At 41.1% G+C, this 20,113-nt stretch overlaps 1 long non-coding RNA gene across 2 annotated transcripts; it reads left to right on the forward strand.

Moving 5' to 3' along the window:
* Positions 1–5,517: 5,517 nt before the first annotated feature.
* Positions 5,518–19,057, forward strand: LOC111762761 (uncharacterized). 2 transcript variants are annotated; one of them, XR_009181473.1, is made up of 4 exons: positions 5,518–5,710; positions 10,682–10,864; positions 13,582–13,685; positions 18,957–19,057. It is a non-coding gene; the product is annotated as an uncharacterized lncRNA (long non-coding RNA). The 2 variants fall into 2 exon arrangements; XR_002795796.3 differs by lacking the exon at positions 18,957–19,057 and having other exon boundaries at positions 13,582–14,627.
* Positions 19,058–20,113: the final 1,056 nt, after the last annotated feature.

Consider the following 20,113-nt stretch of genomic DNA (forward strand, 5'->3'; position numbering starts at 1 on the left):
TCAGAGAGGCTAACTTATACAGGTTATACAGTCGTATGATATCCTGGTTAGAGAAGGAGGAGGCCAGATAGAGTGTGCGAGACACAGACATCCAAGTGACCATCTCAGAAGTTGTACCCAATCACCAGAGAGAAATCCTGAGGTGTCTCACTCCAGCAAATGGCTGGGAGGATGCTGTCTCCACGGCTTCACAGCAGGGCAGGTAAGAGTGTCCAGCTCACTGCACGTATCCAACAGTACTGCTGATGGGAAATGAATATGTAGCTACCATTGCGTCAACAGAGGGGAAAGGTAATCTTTTATCACATTTTATAATAATAATTCACCTATTTTTTTAAGTTATTTATTTATTTTTTTAAAGTTACATTCAAAAAATATGAGGTCCCATTCAACCCCCCCGCCCCCACCCCCCACTCCCCCCACAGCAACACTCTCTCCCATCATCATGACACATCCATTGCACCTGGTAAGTACATCTCTGAGCATCACTGCACCCCTAGTCAATGGTCCACATCATAGCCCACACTCTCCCATGTTCCATCCAGTGGGCCCTGGGGGGATCTACAATGTCCCGTAATTGTCCGTAATTCACCTATTTTAACTGTTTTGATTCCATGGGTTTAAATAAGGTCTTACAACACCCATTACAGTTGGGTTTTAGTGTATGCTGCCCCTGATATATATTTACAATCATCCCCCCCAACTACATTAAATGCTACAATTGATGATTTCTGTCTCTATCATTTTGCATTTGATAGTATTTCATATCCATTAAATTGTAAAGTATGTAATGTTTTCTGTCTGACTAATTTCAATTAGCGTGATAATTATAAACTTCACCTATGTTGTCATCGATATCAGTAGTTAATTCTTTTTTTTACTGGCAAGAAATATTTCATTTTATGTATATATCACATTTTGCTTTTCTATTTACAAGTTGATGGATATTTAGATGGTTTCCACTTTTGAGCTATTTTGAGTGACATGGCTATGAAAATCCATGGAAATTCTATCTGTGGATATATGTTTTTATGCTTTTTTGGAAAGGAGTGGAATTGCTGGGTCATATAGTAAGTGTAAATTTCAATATATATATCTATTTATTAGAGAACTTGTGAGCTTATCACCACTAACTATGGTCCATAGTGTATAATTGACATATTTTTTCATACACTCCCATTGTTAGCACCATGTTTTAGTATTGTACATTTGTTATAGTTCATGAGAGCACTCTCATATTTGTGCTGTTAACCACAGTCCATCTTCCACCACAAGGTTCACTGTGTTACACAGCCCCATGCCTTGTAAAGTCTATCCAAAGTGTACACTTAGTGGCTCTCACTTTAATCATAGAATTGTGCAGGCATTGCCTTAGCAAATTTTTGAATGTTTTCCTTAGTCTAAAAGAAACAATCCAATATCCCTGTAGCAGTTTGCTATGCTTATGAATTCCAAAAACAGATATTGGATTATGTTTGTAATCTGATCTGCACCTGGAAATGATTGAGTAATGATTAGTCCCCTAGGTGGGTGGGGACTCACAGATAAAAGGCATGGGAAAGAACAGAGTTGAGGGTTTTTGATGTTGGACCTTTGCTTTTGGAGTTTGGTGCCAAAACCTTAAGCTGGAGCCCTGGGAAGCAAGCTCACAGAGGAAAGAGAAGCCAGTCCCAGGAAGAAGCAAGCCCTGGAAAGAAAGGAACCTTGAACCCAGAGAGAAGCGACACCCTGGAAGGGAGGAACCCAGGAAGCCTGGACCCTCGCAGCTGGTGGCAGCCATCTTGCTCCAAGGCGTCGTAATAGACTTTGGTGAGGGAAGTAATGCCTTATGAAAACCAACCCATTTCTGGTATTTTGCATCAGCACCCCTTTGGCTGACTAATGCAATCCACTTCTTATTGATCCTCAGCATTGAAATAGTACCTTTTTTGATATTGGTGCAAGAATATTACAATATTGTTGTTAACTATAGTCCATAAGTTACATTAATTGTATTTTTCCCACATGTCACTATATTCTTAGCACCTTGTAAATGTGACATACATTTGTTCTAGTTCATGGAAGAACATTCTTGTATTTGTGCTGTTAAACACAATCTTCATCTACCTCCATGTTCACTGTTATTTTCAGTCCCTAGATATTTCTTTAGCATTCTTTCAGTTGACATTCATTTCCCTAGAATACCCCTTTCAGCCACAATCCCGTTTATAATCCCACCATATTAGTTATCCTCACTCTAATGAGTTTGGCTTCATCTCCACTTTATAAAGGGGAAACTGAGGCTCAGAGAGGCTAAAGTGAGCAGATCGTGCAATAAGAAGATATCTGGGTGAGAGTAGGAAGAGCCTGGGTAGAATGAGCAAGATTCAGGGATCCGAGGGACCACAGACTTCTGCAAACTACAAGAGAGAGCCCCTGAGGTGTCCCACCACCAGCTCCAGCTGGCTGGGGGCTGGTGAATTTAGAAACAGACTTCACGGCAAGGCAGGTGGAAGGCGCCCAGGCCACAGGAGGTATGCAGCAGGTATGGTTGAAGGAAAAGTGAATGTTTGGTAATCGTACCACCAGAGGGCAGACTGTTTTTTTTATTTGAATTTTTAGTCATCAGGAAACTGCAGAAAACAGAGCCGTTCCTCCGTGGAGAGCACCTTGGAGACACGGAGAGTGCACTGTTGTGGTGGGGAAGGGGGTCTCACTGGCCTTCTGATGGGGTGGGGGGCAGGCACTAGAAGTCCTGCCAGCACAGGGAAGGGCAGGGTGCAGCAAAGTTTTTCTTAAGGAGCCAGAGAGAAAACATTTTTGACTTGTGGCACACATGGTCTCTGTCACAGCTACTCCCTATTGCCTTGGTAGCACACAAGCAGCCACAAACAGTGCATTAATTATTGGTGTGACTGTGTTCCAATAAAACTTTATTGACAAAATCAGATGGCTGGCCCATAGACTTGCAGTTTATTGGGCCCTGAGTTAGGGCATTCTGTGATGTGTTGGCTGAATGCACTTCATCAAGTTAAGAGCCTGAAAGGGGGAACGACAATTCTAGAAGAAAAATCATGAGATAGAGGGTAAGACGGAGTACATGCAGCGATGGTGAGTCAACACCAAAAAGTGTGCACACACCCTGAAACTACGTGTCTACAGACGTATGCTGATAGGAAATTCCAGAGCAGGGTTCTTAGCCTTTTTTGTTCCACGGTTCCCTGTGCTAGTCAGGTGAAAACTACGGGCCCTTTACTAAGTCCACACTACACCGTGTATTATTTAATAAACAGATCACACCCACACCAACATGTCCCCATAAGAATGTTTTTTTGGATTTCAGTTCAAGCTCATGCACCCCTTGTTAAGAACTCCTGTTCCAGAGCAGCGGTCTGAGAGAGGAGGTCTGCGTGAGAGAGCGTGGATGAGAGGAGAGGCGAGTCTGGACGAGCATGTCCCGGAAGAGGGAGGTCCACGGCTGGGAACGTCCCCAGCAGTAGCCTGAGTCGCCCGGAACCGGCTCTCCAACCGGGCCCAGGCCCTGGACCTCCGGTGCCCTCAGCAGCCCCCCAAGCCTGAGAAGGGCCCCTCTCCTTCCCTCATGGCCCAGCTCCCTAAACCCCAAGCTGAATGAACCCCACCAACTGCAGTGGAAAAGGCTTTTGAGCCCCCTTCAGCTGCCGTGGACTAGGCCACCCTGGTAAGAAGACCCCACAACCCTCGCCCCCACCCAGACGCCCCAGTGGGACAGGCACTCCGCCCCCCGGGCACGGCTACTGCTCCTCGGTGAAGGGGAAATGACGGACTCCGAGGGGGGGTGAGGACACAGTCATCACTGACTCATTAACGTTCCTACGGGGGCGGGGCCGTGGCGAGCCAGCCTGACGTCAGGGCCGGGCCCTTCCCGGCGCGCACAGGTCAGCTCCGAGGGGGCGGCCGAGGCTGCCCACCCTGGAGAGGGGTGGCAGGAGACACGGGTCCTGGAACTACCGTGCATGTCTTTATACTGTAAGGAAAGACATACAGGATGGTGCAGAATAAACAAACGAGAGTCTTAGCATCAACTAGTTTTTGGCAGAAATGAGAAAGATGTCATCAAATTTACATGGCAGTAGAAGGGGCCCTTTAACAGTGAAAACAATCATGAAAAAGATCAAAGAGGAAGGATTCGGTCTTCCTGATGCCAAAACTTACTACAAAGCTACAGTACTCAAAATAATGCACCCCTAGCACAAGGCCTATATATGAGGGCTAAATACATAAAATGCTTTGAAGTTAACAGAGGGCCAACTTCTCATGACCTTGAATTTGGCAGTGGATTTTTAGAAATGACACCAAAAGCAAGAGCAATAAAAGAAAAAATAGATAAATTCAGCTTCATAAAATTTAAAAACTTTGTACATTGAAAGACATTATCAAGAAAGTGAAAGACTTTCTACATAATGGGCAGAAATAGTTACAGATCATATATCTGATAAGATTTAAATATCCACATTATATAAAAACTGCTACAACTCAACAACTAAAAGAAAAATGACCCAGTTGGTAAATGGGCAAAGAATTGAATATTAATCCAAAGATGCTCTACACATTACCAATAACCATGTGGGAAAAAAAGCACTCAACATCATTAGACATTAAGGACATGCAGATGAAAACTATGAGCTATTACTTCAGTGCACTAGGATGGCAATTATTAAGACAAAAAAAAAAAAAGGAAAATAAGTGTGGACAAGGAATCAGAGAAATTAGAAAGGTATGCATTGTTGGTAGAAATGTAAAATGTTGCAGATAATATGGAAAACAGTTGGTAGTTCCTCAAAAACTTAGAATTACCATATGACACAGAAATTCCGCTTCTAGGTATATATCGAAAGGAATTGAAAACAAGGACTTAAACAGATACTTGTATACCAGTGTTTATAATAAGATTATTCACAAGATCCAAAAGCTAGAAACATTTCAAATGCCCAACAGAAGAAAGGATGACTGCAATCTGGTCTATACATACAACAGTATCTTATTCATCCAAAAGACAAATGATGTTCTGACACATGCTTCAGCATAGAGGAACCTTGAAAACATCAGGCTGAACGAAATTACCCAATCACATAAGGACAAATCTAAGTCATTCTGAAAAATATTTTAAAAAATTCCTCCAAATATAATATTCTTCAAGTCAAAGGTTCGACTTGATGATTAGAGTAAAATTTGTAGACTAAGAAAAGAGAAGGTATCATGGCCATACACCAACAGAAAAAACTACCACTTGGGCTTGATACTCTCCTCTTACTACCCCTTGGATAAAATCATTGAGGGCAAAGGGTGACAATACACTGTGTATTAGATTTACCTGTGAGATTATTATTTTTAAAGATTTATTTATTTATTTCTCTCCCCACCCCCCTAGTTGTCTGCTTTGTGTATATTCCCTGTGTTCTTCTGTGACCACTTCTGTCCTTATCAGCGGCACGGGAATCTGTGTTTCTTTTTGTTGCGTCATCTTGCTGTGTCAGCTCTCCATGTGTGCAGCGCCATTCCTGGGCAGGCTGCACTTTCTTTCACGCTGGGTGGCTCTCCTTTCGGGGTACACTCCTTGCGCATGGGGCTCCGCTACATGGGGGACACCCCTGTGTGGCAGGACACTCCTTGCACACACCAGCTCTGCATGTGGGCCAGCTCATCACACGGGTCAGGAGGCCTGGGGTTTGAACCCTGGATCTCCCATGTGGTAGGTGGACGCTCTATCCCTTGAGCCAAATCAGCTTCCCTCAAGCTGTTCTTTATGCTCACCCAGTGTCTTAATATCTTTTATCTCTTTAGTTGTATCTTCTTTCAAGTCCTAACATTGATTTAGGAGACTTGTGTGATTATCACTGATTAATTGCCATAAATCCTGTCTCTTTTCAGGATATTTGTTTTCTTCCTTTGGCTGGGCCATCTCTTTCTGTTTCCTAGTATGACTTCTACTTTTTTGCTGATGTCTAGCATCTGAATATGTTTATAAATTTACTCTGATGATCAGTTTCTCTCTCTTGCATATTGTTTTTTTTTTCTTTTCCCACTACTATTCTTTGATACTTGGTTCAACTTATTCTAAGCCTTTAAAGTTGCCCAGCTTATGGAATCAAAATCCTCCCAGGGACTCACTAATGGGGAGCAGATTTTCTCCCAGAGAGACCCAAAATCAGTATTTGTTCATGCACTTTCCATACTGGCCAGCAGGTGGCACTCATCAGTGCACCTTTCCACGGAGAGGAAATCTCCATTTTCCTGTGTTTGGTCTGGCCAGAGCTGAGATTCAATGTGAACTCCACTGTCCAAATTTTCTGAAGAAAAGCTCTGAGAATACCCCTCCTTTTTCCTTTGTAACAGCTGACAGGGAGGAAGACGTCTGTTTCCCTCTCAGTCAGCTGCAGTGAGCCAGGAGTTTTACCCCAGCTTAATATCTTGGCAGTGGTGGAGGGGAGCCCTTCCCAGCCCCCACAGAGTTTTGGTAACTGACGTTTGTTACTTCGGGTTCTTCATCTCTCTGCCCATCACCTTCTTGGGAGTTGTGACACACTGTCCTCGTCTGCTGACACTCAAGGCTGGTCCCTTGGACATCTTTTGGTACATTCTCCATTGTTTTTGTGAGAGAGGTGAGCCCTGCCTGCCTAATCTGATGCCAACTTCCCACAATTCCTTCTCTATTTTTTTTTTTTGTTAACCTCAATTTCATTTAGCTCTGCTCTAATCTTTATTTCCTTATTTATGTTTTCTTTGGGATTAGTTTGCTATTCTTTTTCCAGTTCCTCCATGTGTGCACTTAGGGCTTTGATTTTAGCTCTTCTTTTTAAATACAGGCATTTATGGCTATTAATTTCCCTCTTAGCACTGCTTTTGCTGCATCCCATAGGTTTTGGTATGTTGTATTCTCATTTTCTTTCATTTCAAGGTAAGTACTGATTTTTTTTTTCAATTTCCTCCTGGAACAATTGTTTGTCTAAGAGCATGTGTTTAACTTCTGTATCTTTGTACTTATTCTGGTTAATTCTGAAAATTAATCTGGATAATTAATTAATTTCCAGCTTCATTCCATTGTGGTCACAGGTATTACTTTGTATAATTTTAATATTTCTAAATTCATTGAGAGTTGTTCTGTGGCCTATCATGTGGTCTATGCAGAAGAATGATCCTTGTGCACTTGAGAATAACATATATCCTGCCATATGTGGGTGTAATGTTCTGTATATGTCTATTAGGTCTAGATCCTTCAAGGTCTCTGTTTCTTTATCAACCCTTTGTGGAGATGTTCTGTCTAATGGTGATAATGGTGTATTAATACTGTCCCCCACTATAATTGTAGAGGCATCTATTTCTCCACTTAGTTTTTCCAAAGTTTGCCTCACATATTTTGGGGCAACTTGGTTAGGGGCATAAATGTTTATGATTATTCTTTATTCTTGATAGATTAGCCCTTTTAAAAAATATATAGTGTTTTCTTTGCCTTTTGCAATATTTTGCATCTGTAGTCTATTTTGTCTGATGTTAGTATAACTGCTCTCACCCTTTTTTTGGTTTTTTTTTTTTTGCATGTAAAATCATTTTCAAACCATTCACTTGTGACCTTGTGTGCCTGGGTCTAAGGTGAGATTCTTATAAACAGCACATAGGTGGGTCATATTTGCTTATCCATTCTGCCAATCTGTGTCTTTTGATTGGAGAGTTTACTCCATTAACATGTAATGTTTTTACTGTCAAGGTAGTACTTACATTAGCCATTTTTTTCTTTAGGTTTATATATGTCATATTTTATTTTATATTTCTCTTTTTATCTTTTTAGTTATTCTTACTGATAATCTTCCTTTCTATATTCTCCTCCAACCTTTTCTCCTGTTTTTTTCCTTTCAACCTTCACAATTCCTGTAGTATTTCTTGAAGGACAGGTTTCTTGTTGACAAACTCTCTTAATTTATGTTTATCTGTGAATATTTTGAACTCTTCTTCATTTTTTAATGCCAGTTCTGCTGGATACAGGATTCTTGCCTGGCAGTTTTTTTTTTTTCAAGGTTTATTTTCTTTCTTTCTTTTTCCCTTCTCCTCATTGTTTGTGCTCACAGTCTGCTCTCTGTGTTTGCTTGTTTTCTTTTTTATTTTTTTAGGAGGCACTGGGAACTGAACCCAGAACCTCCCATGTGGGAGGGAGGTGCCCAATCACTTGACCCACATATGCTCCCTTCTTGTTGTGTCTCTCATTGCATGTTCTTGTTGTGTCTCCTCAGTGTGTCATCTTGGTGCATCAGCTCACCATGTCAGTAACCCATGTCAGCTCACTGTCTTGCTCGTCTTCTTTAGGAGGTACCAGGAACTGAACCAGGGGCCTCTCATGAGGTATGTGGGCGCCCAGTTGCTTGAATCACATCTGCTTCCCTGACTGGCAGTTTTTTTTTCCTTTAGCACCTTAACTATGTTATACCACTGCTTTCTGGCCTCCATGGTTTTGATGAGATATCAGCACTTAGTCTTATCAAGGATCCCTTGTATATGATGGATCTCTTTTCTTCTCCTGCTTTCAGTACTCTCTATTTGTCTTGAGCATTTGACAATTTGATATGTATATGTCTTGGGCTAGGTCTGTTAGGATTTATGCTGTTTGGAGTGTGCTGCTCTTCCTGAACATACACATCCATGTCCCTTAAAAGCTTTGAGACATTTACAGGTATTATTTCTTCCAACACTCCTTCTGACCCATTTCCCTTTTTTTCTTCCTCTAGGATGCCTCAATGCATGTGTTCATGGCATCATTCAATTCCCTGCTGAAAATTTTCTTTCTTTTTATCTATCTGTACTACTATCTTTTTGACTTCATATGTACTATTTCTGATGTCACTAATTCTTTCTTCTTCCTATTCAAATCTGCTGTTATGTGCTTCCAGCATATTTTTGATTTATTGGATTGTGCCATTCATCAGAATCAGATCCATTATCTTTTTATTTATGTTTATGAATTCTATAGTATGTTCCCCCAGTGTCTTTTTTCTTCCTCCCTCCCCCACCCTGTTGTTTTATTTTTGCTCTCTGTGTCTATTCGCGGTGTGATTTTCTGTATCTATTTCTCTTTTTGTCTTCTCTTTTTGCCTTTCTCCTTTAGGATTCACTGGGATTCGATCCTGGGGACTTCTGATGTGGAAAGAGGTTCCCTGTCAATTGTGTCACCTCAGTTCCTGGTCTCTGCTGTGCTTCACCATGGCTCTCTCCTTCGTCTCTCTTTTGTTGCATCATCATCTTGCTGCATGATTCACTTGTACAGGCACTCAGCTTGCTGTGTGGGTACTTGGCTCACCACGCAGGCACTGGCATGCAGTGCAGGCACTGGCTCACCATGTGGGAATTCACATGGGCACTTGGATCACCACATGGACACTTGCACATGCCATCGGTTCACCATGCAGGCACTGGCTCACCATGTGGGCACTCACACAGGCAGTCGGTTCACCGCAGGGGCACTCAGCTCACCATGCAGCCACTTGACTGGCCATGTGTGCACCCACATGGGCACTCGTCTTGGCTGTGCAGACACTCGGTTCACCACGTGGGCACATGGCTCACCATGCAGGAACTCAGCTAACCGTGTGGGCACTGGCTCACCACGCAGGCACACTTTCTCTTCTTTTTCACCAGGAGACCCCAGGGATCGATCCTGGGTCCCCCATATCATAAGTGGAGGCTTTATCACTTGAGCCACATCTGCTTCCCCCAGTGTCCTCTTAATATCTGCTATCTCTGCCCTCAATTCATTATTAGATGAAGACCAAACAAGAGAAGGTGGAATGAAAGGAGAGCATTGGAACAGGGAAAATTGAAAGAAAGAAAGGGCATTAAAAAAGTAAGGAGAGAAAATAAGGAAAAGAAAAAGAAAAAAAGAAAGGGAAAAAACCATAAATACCAGGCTTCCTTCTTGGGCCCCTAGGAACTGACCAAGGTTGCTGATGCTCATAAATTACCCAGCAGCCTGCCCACCAAAGGTAAGGTACCGTGTTTTAGTGAATAAAATAAAAAAACAAGCAACAAACAAACATTACAGATGGAAAATCCTAAAACAAAAAAATCTCATTCTGTAAGTTCCCTGTCACAAGAGCCTGCTGGGTGCCTGGTCATCCACTGGATCATTCTCTGGACCCTTCTCTTAGGGCACACCAGGATTTGAACCAGGGATCTAGTACATGTGAGGCAGGCGTTTCTCCACTGAGTTAAACCGACTGCACAGGTTAGGTAGGCTTCTGAAAGCTTATTTGGCTCTCCCCACCCCATTCCCTCAGTTGGCTTGGGCTTCTAGATTTGCCCACTCTCCCTCCTGCCTTCCTTCTCTCCTGGGCTGGTTAGGCACCTGTCCACCTATATCCTCACTGACCTAGTTCCTTTCTTTCCCAGGGCGTTTGGGTGTGACATCCTGACTGATCATATCCAGCCCCCTCCCTGGGGCCATTTAAGTGCTTGTAGATTCAAAGGGGCCTCAACTGGCCAAACTCACTGAAGAGAAACCACTCTCTGCCCTCTGCTAAAGCTCCTCTTTCTCCCAGGGCAGAGAGCCTTCTTTCCCACTCAGTCAGCTGCAGTGAGCCAGGGGTTTTCTGAGGTTATTTGCCTTGAGGCTGGGGTGTGTATGTTGTTTCTAGGTAAAGGTTGGTTTTCATGTGGCTTCTTTGTTTCTCCATCCCAGTCCCTCCTGGGAGATGTGCAGCACTCCCCTGGTTTGCAGATTCCCAAGCTCCCTCGGACAGCTTTTTGCTCTTCATCCATTGTTTTTGTGAGAGTTGAGCCCTGCCCACCTACTGTGACAACATCTTCCAGAAGTCTATTCCAAAGTCTGCCTTTTGATTGAAAAGTTAAATCAATTTCTCTGGTAAGTAATGGCTTTTAAGGCAGGATTATATCTGACATTTTTCTTTTGATCTTGTATGAATTATACCTTTTTTGTCCCTCATTCCCTCCATTACTGCCTTGTTGTAGTAAACCACTTTGAATCCTTTTGTGTTTCATTTTTAGATATTCCAAATGTGGTTACCAGGGAGTTTGCACTTAATCTCCTAAATCTATAACAATCAAGTTTAAATTGAGGATGGTTTAACTTCAATTATGTACAAACTCTCTGCTCCTGTACTTCTCTGTATCCCTTTGCAGTGAGTTTGAATTCACATATTTGCAAATTGGCCATGGTAAAATTTGACCACTAAATGGAATCAATACCCAGCTCTTTATTTGGGAAACAATAAATAATCCTGTAGCCTCTTATGCACCCTTGTTTTTGTCCCTTTGGGTTGAAATAATATCTTTTCAACAATGCTGCAAAATAGTACAATATTAATGTTGACTATTGTCCATATGTTACAATAGTTATAATTTTCCAATCTCCAACTAAAAGTGGAAAAATAGAGACAAAAATAAGATATGACATATAAATCCAAAGAATAAAATGGTTGAAGTAAGTATTTCCTTTATTGTAATAACACTGAATGTTAAGGGATTGAATTCCCCAATCAAAAGACAGAGATTCACAGAATGGATGAAAAAATATGAGCCATCTACACGCTGTCTACAAGAGACTCACCTCAGATATAAGGACATGACAGAATGGAAAGTGAAAGTTTGGAAAAAGATATTTCACGCAAATAGTAACCAAAAAATATCTGGACTAATGACGCTAATAGAGGACAAAAGTGATTTAAAATGCCAAACTACTATAAGAGATTAAAAAGGTCATAAAAAGGTCATCACATATGAATAAAGGGGCAACTTACCTAGAAGAAATGATACAAAAAATAGTTATGTACCTAACCTGGGTGTGCCAAGATATACGAGGCACATGGTGGCAATACGGAAGGGATACTTCCATAGTAATAGTGGAAAACTTCAACTCTCCCCTCTCAACATTGGATAGAAAGACTGGGCAGAGGGTAAATAAGGAAAGAGAGAACTTGAATATGATAAATGAACTAGACTGAGCAGATAGAGAGAGAGCATTTCTTCTCCAACAGCAGGGTATTAATTCTTTTTAAGTGCTCATGGATCCTTCTCCAGGATAGACGGTATGTTGGGTCACAAGACAGGTCTCAATAAATTTTAAAAGATTGAAATTGTCGGGACTATTTTTAAAATAATTTGATATGTAACACTTTGAGTTTGGCACCTGCAGTTTTTCTCATGGGCCTGGGCTGACGTGAAGAAGAAAGCCCCAGAGGACCACGGCCCCGAGGCCATCTTTCCTTTTTAATGTAACACCACTTTATGCTGTCACTGTCCCAAGTTACATCTTTATGCATTGTGTGCCCATTGTCATAATTTTATAATTTTTTGTTTTTATGAATTTGTCTTTTAAATTATATAGGAAGCAAAAAGAGGATTTATAAAAACAAAACTACAGTAATACTGGATTTATGTTTACCTAGATAGTTATTATTACCTGAGTTTTTAATTTCTTCACAAGGCTTGGATTATTCCTCAGTAAACCTTTATTTCAGCCTGAAGGATTGCAGGCCCTCCTCAGGCAGTGTTGAGGAGTTTTCTAGTTACTTAAAACGTTAAATACATATTTGCTCTATGACTCAGCAATTCCATTCCTACTTATTTACCCAGAAGACATAAAAACATATTTACACATGAATATTTGCCCATGAATCTTCTAAGTCATGCTTCTCAAAAGAGCCCAAAGGAAAACATCTAAATGTCCATCAACTTATAAATGGAAAATTAAAAAACGACATATGCATATAATGGAATACTACTTGACAATAAATTGGAATTAACTATGGATAAAGTAACAACATGGATGAATCGTAAAAATATCATACAAACTGAGATTGGTCAGACAGAAACATTAGATACTCTCATGATTTCCCATTTAGATGAAATTCTAGAAAGGCAAACTACAATGACAGAACACATCAGTCACAGGCTATAGCTTAAGCTTGGGGAAGACTGAGTGCAAGAAAATGTTAAAGTTATTGGGCACAACTGGACTGGAGTGACAGTTTGTATAATTGCATACATTGCAAATCAGAATACGTAAAATAGATGAATTATATGCATGTAATGTATACCATATAAAGCTCCTAAAATAAGTTCTCTCTTGTAGATTCAATGGTTACTACATATCTACAGCATATCTACTGTGTGTTGGGCATTCTTTCATCTACTTTGCCATGAAGTCTGTTTCTAAATGCACCAGCCCCCAGCCACTTAGTTTGGCAAAAGTCTGTGATGATCCTTTGAATCTCTGAATCTTGCTTATTGTATCCAGGCACTTCCTACTCTTGCTTGGATATCTTTACTGCATGACCTGCTCAGGTTAGCCTTTCTGAGCCTCAGCATCCTCTATATAAGTGCAGAGAATGTCCAGCCTCTAGGGGTGTTTTGAAAATTAACATTTGTAAAGGTTTTCAAACAAATTCTGACTCATAATGAGCTGTGTACGAATGTATGCTAAATAAAATGATACTGAAACTTTCTCTTCACTTTCCCCCACCCTCCAGTGTTTGTAATAATTAGAAAATGTTCAATATTGTAGCACGGAAGACCACTTGACTCAGTTTATAAATAGGCATTTCATCTCATTATTTTCAGGGTGAGCCTAAACTCATCATCATGTACAAGAACTTCTTTCCCCTTCTTGGACTCAGTCAGTCTGCAAACATTTTTTGGACATACCTGGTGTGCAAATCCCTGTGGTAGGTGCTGGGGGTGTATTTTAGTGTAACTATAGATAATAATGGCTTTTAAACTTCATTTTCCAGTTGTTCATTGTCAGTCTGAGAGCCATTAGTGTGAATGGCAATGAAGAAAGAAGAAATGAAGGAGCACATGTGGGTGTAGCCTAAAATGGAGATGAAATAGTTCAGTATTGTTAGCACCTAAAATATAGGCCTAGAAAAGCCCAGACCCAAGAAAATGTTTGAGAAACTTTGTTGTGATGGTGAAAATTTGTCTTCACAATTCTGGACATTAGAGTGGCATTGATCCTTTTCTCAACTGGATCAGATGCTTTATATTTTTACTGTTTATATTCATCTTGCTTCCTTACCATTTAGAAAATGATACAATCTGGTGGGTCACATCCCAACTATTTATTTAGTTATCAGCTCCCAAACACACCTGTTTATCTTACAGAAAACTAGGAAGTCCAGAGAGGAGAGCTGAAACCTGGCAGATATCACCGTCATGTTGCTTCAACAAATGGCAGCTGACTTTGGTGAAAGTACTGCTTGGGGTACCTTTGTTTAAATTATTATTTTTTTAATTTTTAAAGAAGCTTTAGATTACATATTTGTTACATTAAAAAAGGGGGCAAGAGGACTTGGCTCAACAGAGCATCCGCCTACTACATGGTAGGTCCATGGTTCAAACCCAGGGCCTCCTTGACCTGTGTGGAGCTGGCCCATGTGCAGTGCTGATGTGTGCAAGGAGTGCTGTGCCACATAGGGGAGCCCCATGCGCAAGGAGTATGCCCCATAAGGAGAGCTGCCCAGCGTGAAAGAAAGTTCAGCCTGCCCAGGAATGGCACCGCACACATGGAGAGCTGACACAGCAAGATGATGCAACAAAAAGAAACACAGATTCCCGGTGCTGCTAAGAACAATAGAAGCAGACACAGAACAGACAGCGAATGGACACAAAGAACAGACAACTGGGGTGGGGGGGGGGGGGGGAAGGGGAGAGAAATAAAAAAAGAAAAAAAGAAAAAAAAAGGGGATTCCTATATCCCCCACCCCAATTTCCCACATTAAAAACATCTTTCATTAGTGTGGTAAATTTATTAAAATTGGTGAACACATATTGAAGCTATGCTATTAACCGTGGACTATAGTTTACACATAGATACCACTCTAACTGACACCATTTTTAGGTTATGACAAAATATATGATGGCCTGTATCTTCTCATTGCAATGTCACACAGGACAATTCCTATGCTCCCCCCAAAACCCCATATTACACATATTCTTCCCTCTTCCTCTCCTCAGAACCTCTGTTGGCCACTGCCTTTATGTCAGTGATAGAAGTCCTTCCATTGCTAGAATAATAAGTCTACAATTGAATAATAATGTCTTGAGAAGTTTGGGATGGTAATGCCTACTCTGTTTCTAATTGAGAGTGGCCTTAGATTCCGTGGGGCAGATGGATGGAACTATCTTTCTTGCAGTTGCAGATACTCTCTGTTCCTTGGGATGGTCAATGTCAATCATCATGTCCTTGCTAGTTGTCCTGGGTGAGTCCAGTGAACTGGAGAGTAGGTGTTGAAACTCTGCTGAGATTCAGGGCTGAACTGGAACATGATGGACCAAAAATTATGTCTCTGGGGCATATATTTAACAAGTATAGGGCTAATGATAGGTTCAAATAAAAGGTGCAGAAGAGCCATGTGTAGGGAAACTATAAATAAGTCTAACAGTGTTACACTGGTGAGCATAAATTCCAAAGTAAGGCCTGCTACCAGGGTGTTGAATTTCTGATCTTGTCTGTCCTGCTTATAGTGTCTGGTAAACTCTAGAGTCCTAAGGAGGCCGGCTATTAGGTATTGTTTTCTATGGCAGTCAGTAGGATCCTGCTGACGTGCCTAAGTGTAACCTCTGAAATGACCTCCTGACTCACTTTGAAATCTCTTAGCCATAAAAACTCATTTTTATTTAATATTTCCCTGTTTTGGCCAAGGTCTTTTTCCAGATGCATTGCTAGCTGGTACTTAGTAATAATCCCTCAGTGCCAGGGAGGCTCATCCCCTTAAGTCATGTCCCTTATCAAGACAAAGGTAGTGCATTTATAGCTGAGTTTGGCTTACAGAGAGGCCACATTTGAGCAACAAGGAAGCTTTCAGGAGGTAACTCTTAAGCAATATATAATAATAGGCTAAGTTTCAATTTCACAAGAAAAGGTTCGTAAGTACAATCATCAATATCAAGGGCATGGCATATTGGTATGTACTCCTTCACTAGGCCCTGCCCTTGTACTCAGGGGTTTCTTGCTATTCTATCAGAGAATGTAGCAGGATACCCCAGCATGGGATTTCAATATTCTTTTGGTTATTGTGTGATTCTCCACCCACTGAGACAATATTTTTTCTTCAATGTGAAAAGAAAATTACATTGCTGTCCCTTTTAGATTAGATCTAACTAGTATCACAGGCTTACTTCAGAGTTTCCCCCATCTGTTAGAAGTAGGGACCGTTATATATATACAGGAATATAGTTTAAGCTTTTCATATAATCCTAAAACAGATTATTCAGTTTGCTTATATTTGCATTTTTATAAAATAGTACAGAATACTTTTATCTACATTAAAATAAAAGGTATTCAGTGCTTATATCTGGTTAATGTTACTTTAAGTAGTATCAATTTACTTTGGCTAATGTATTAATGATTTTGAAAATTTCATAATTCATGTGAATAACTTATAAGGGTTAGAAATGAGCAATTAAACTTTTCATCTCTATGGACACTTAGCAACAGAACACAAGCACAGACAAGTTTTTCTTTTTATTATTTTGATCAGCCTTTATTCTCCAACAATAACAAAGTGTTTTGTTTTTAAAATTATTTGGGGCTTTAATCTCCAACTATAAAACATTGGAAAAGATTTTACACGATGAGTGACGATTGCAGGCACTTAACTGACATTTATTAATGAAGTAATAATGAAACATTCCCCTGGTCATCTCACAGCAGCACCCCAGGCGATGTCATGTCGATATTTATAAAGAGACTTTCTGCTTCCCTGATACCACTCAAGCTTCCAGCTCCCATTCTACTTTCTTAAAGGCCCACAGGAGTGCCAGGTGTCATCTTACCCCAGCACTGTTCATTACAGGAATCGTTTGTGTCTTGATACCTAAGGAACTCTAGACTACATGCTCCTCATGAGACCAGGATCATAGCTGTTAGATTTATAGGTAAATGTTACAATCTTTCCTCTTCTTGGCAACCTTGAAGCCTGACTGACCTACTAAACGTCCATGAAGCCAAAGGCCTCCCCACTGATTCTTCCAATAAAAATTTTTCTTTTAGTTGCAAGATATATTATTTCTCCATCTTATTATGGCAGGACAATTTGCAAGGACTTCTAAGAGTCCCGTTATTATTTTAACTTAGATTTATGTGTTTTTCAAATTCCAATAATGACACATACCTGCCTAAAAGATGGAAAGGAGATCTTTATTTTAGATATGAAATGCAAAGTGTTTCTAGCAAAGGTAGGCAGTGAACAATTACAATTTAATTTATAAATTTGAAGTCAGTCTGAATTTCATGAAATTTTGTGCTTTATCTATCCAAGCACAAGTTCAAGGACATGCTAGCTAAACTCTGCCATCATGGTGACAAATTGTCCTCTCAGTGATGGGTATTATATAGGCACTTACCCAGTTCTCTATGTTCTATGGGACATATATATTTTACTGTGAATAAAACACATTATGTTCATATTATTTAAAAATCCCATGGTTGATGTATGGGATCCCTGTATGATGTTATGCGTGTTTGCTTTGTAAGTTCACAACTTTTACTATACACTTAATTGTTTATGTATGTTCATATATAAATGATATAAAGATAATAACAAATGGATTGGTTAGGGGAAAACTACTTGGTTTAGTAGTAATATTTTGACAATGCTCTTTAATCATTAGTAAAAAAAGTTTAAAAACGATGCAAGTTATTGGTGGTAGGGTGAGATGTTATATATGTTTGTGTGATGTTATATATGTTTGTTTTGTAAGTTCACGCTTTTTTATGTATGTTTATGTATGAGTGATATATTTCAATAAATTAAAAAAAATCCCATGATCAGGTTAGTCAAATCCTAATGTTTATTTATTTCATATACTCCATAACCTGTGAGGTCGATCTTAAAAAAGAAAAAGAATATTTGGAAATTGATCAGGGAGTTTTGCACGGTTATTAGTAGAGTTATAGAAATAAAGAACCCAAAAGGTTTGACCATGATAATATGTAATGGTTTAAAATGCAATTCATATTCTGATTAATCTAATTTTTGTATTTGTGAATCATATAATAGTCCATATTTCTCTATTATTAGTACAATATGTGTGCCAGTTAGAAAAGAGTATAGCTTGGAGCACAAAGTACGCATTAATAAACATTTTCATCATCTTGGCTTTAATGTTCTATCTTGGGTTGTGCTGAAGTATAGGTTGCTTAGATTCATAATAGAACAGATTCTTAAGGAATCTTTTTTTTAAAAAAAAGATTTATTTATTTATTTAATTCTCCCCCCTCCCCTGGTTGTCTGTTCTCTGTGTCTATTTGCTGCGTCTTTGTTTCTTTGTCCGCTGCACAGGAAGTGTGGGTGGCGCCATTCCTGGGCAGGCTGCACTTTCTTTTGCACTGGGCACCTCTCCTTATGGGTGCACTCCTTGCGCGTGGGGCTCCCCTACGCGGGGGACACCCCTGCGTGGCAGGGCACTCCTTGCACGCATCACCACTGCGCATGGGCCAGCTCCACATGGGTCAAGGAGGCCCGGGGTTTGAACCGCGGACCTCCCATGTGGTAGAAGGACGCCCTAACCACTGGGCCAAGTCCGTTTCCCTCAAGGAATCTTTATCACCATTACTTGGTTTGGAAAGATGAAAGAAAGAAGGTGCAGTGACTCAGTGCCCGAAATTTTGGTAAACATACGGAAATGGGATCCATCCCTAATGTAGCAAAAGGAAATATTTCCAATATCCATATCCATGAAAATCCCACTTTATTTAAACAGGGTTTTATACACAGTACAGTTGCAGGAGTCTTGTGGGCCCTGTAGCAGTTTCCCTTTCTCGAACTCCGTGTACAGAATCCAAGTTCTGTAAATAGCTGGATCTTTCTTATTTGCTGAACAGATATTTTTTAAAAGATTTATTTATATATTACTTTTCCTCCTTCCCCCTCCTCCCACCCTGCTGTTTTTGCTGTCTATGTTGTCTTCTCTTCTCATTTTCTCTTCTCTAGGATTCACTGGATTCAGCCCTGGAGACCCCTGATGTGCAGAGAGGTTCCCTGTCAATTGTACCACCTCAGTTCCTGGTTCCTGCTGTGTTTCACCTTGACTCTCCCCTTGCCTCACTTTTGATGCATCATCATCTTGCTGCATGACTCACTTGTGCGGGACACTGGCTCACCATGCGGGCATTCGTGTAGGCCCTGGCTCACCACTCATGCACTTGTGCGGTTGCTGTGCTGGCTTGCCGTGTGGCAAGCTTTCTCTTCTTCTTTTTCACCAGGAGGCCCCAGGGATCGAATCCCAGGTCTACTTCCCTGAACTGATTCTTTGCAAAGGCCTAGAACCCAACCTTTGTTCCCATGTCCACCTCCCAGCAATGGCAGGCAGAAGTGAACAGAGAGGAGCCCAGGACACAAATGGAGTAGCTGAATCTCTGAGCAGATTCTTTCAGCTTTGTCTGATAGTCTGACATTGCACAGTCCATAGGTAATCAGAAATGATGAGGAATTCATTGGTTGTGCCAGTGTCTAAGGTGATATCCATTGTGGAAAGAATAAATACCTCAGGAAATGAATATAGACTCACACTTCAATTCTCATGTAAAGGCCCATGTATCTCATTTTCTTTAGCATATTTATTACTGTTCTTTCCTAAATCAGAACTTTTTCTGGGGAGACATACCTGGTTTTCTTAACTAGGCAAATTATCATATATATATGTTGCATTATGGTTCTCTTATTCATACTGGAAATTCCATTTACACTAAGAATGTGGTTATCTGATCAAAGCTTTTCTTCTCTTCTGTATAAGATCCCTAAACACACAGACTAGGATTGGAACCTGACCTTTAATATATGTTTTAGCATATATCCTATCAAAAAATATATATCATGGCTCCCGGCTGCCCCCTCGGCCGAGGAGCCTTGCCGTCCACCCCTGGCAGCCCCCTCCCCGGGCCGGGAGCCGGACGGTGGGCGCCTCCCTGCCTGCGTCCCTGACGCGGCTCTCCCGGGTGCCGGGCCCGCCTCAGCAGGCCGTGGGGGAACGGGGCGGCGGGTGCCGGGCCCGCCTCAGCAGGCCGTGGCGGAAGGGGCGCGCGGGTGCCGGGCCCGCCTCAGGAGGCCGTGGCGGAACGGGGGCGCGCGGGTGCCGGGCCCGCCTCAGG

This window comes from Dasypus novemcinctus, chromosome 18, assembly GCF_030445035.2.
Source record: "Dasypus novemcinctus isolate mDasNov1 chromosome 18, mDasNov1.1.hap2, whole genome shotgun sequence".
Classification (NCBI taxonomy): domain Eukaryota; kingdom Metazoa; phylum Chordata; class Mammalia; order Cingulata; family Dasypodidae; genus Dasypus; species Dasypus novemcinctus.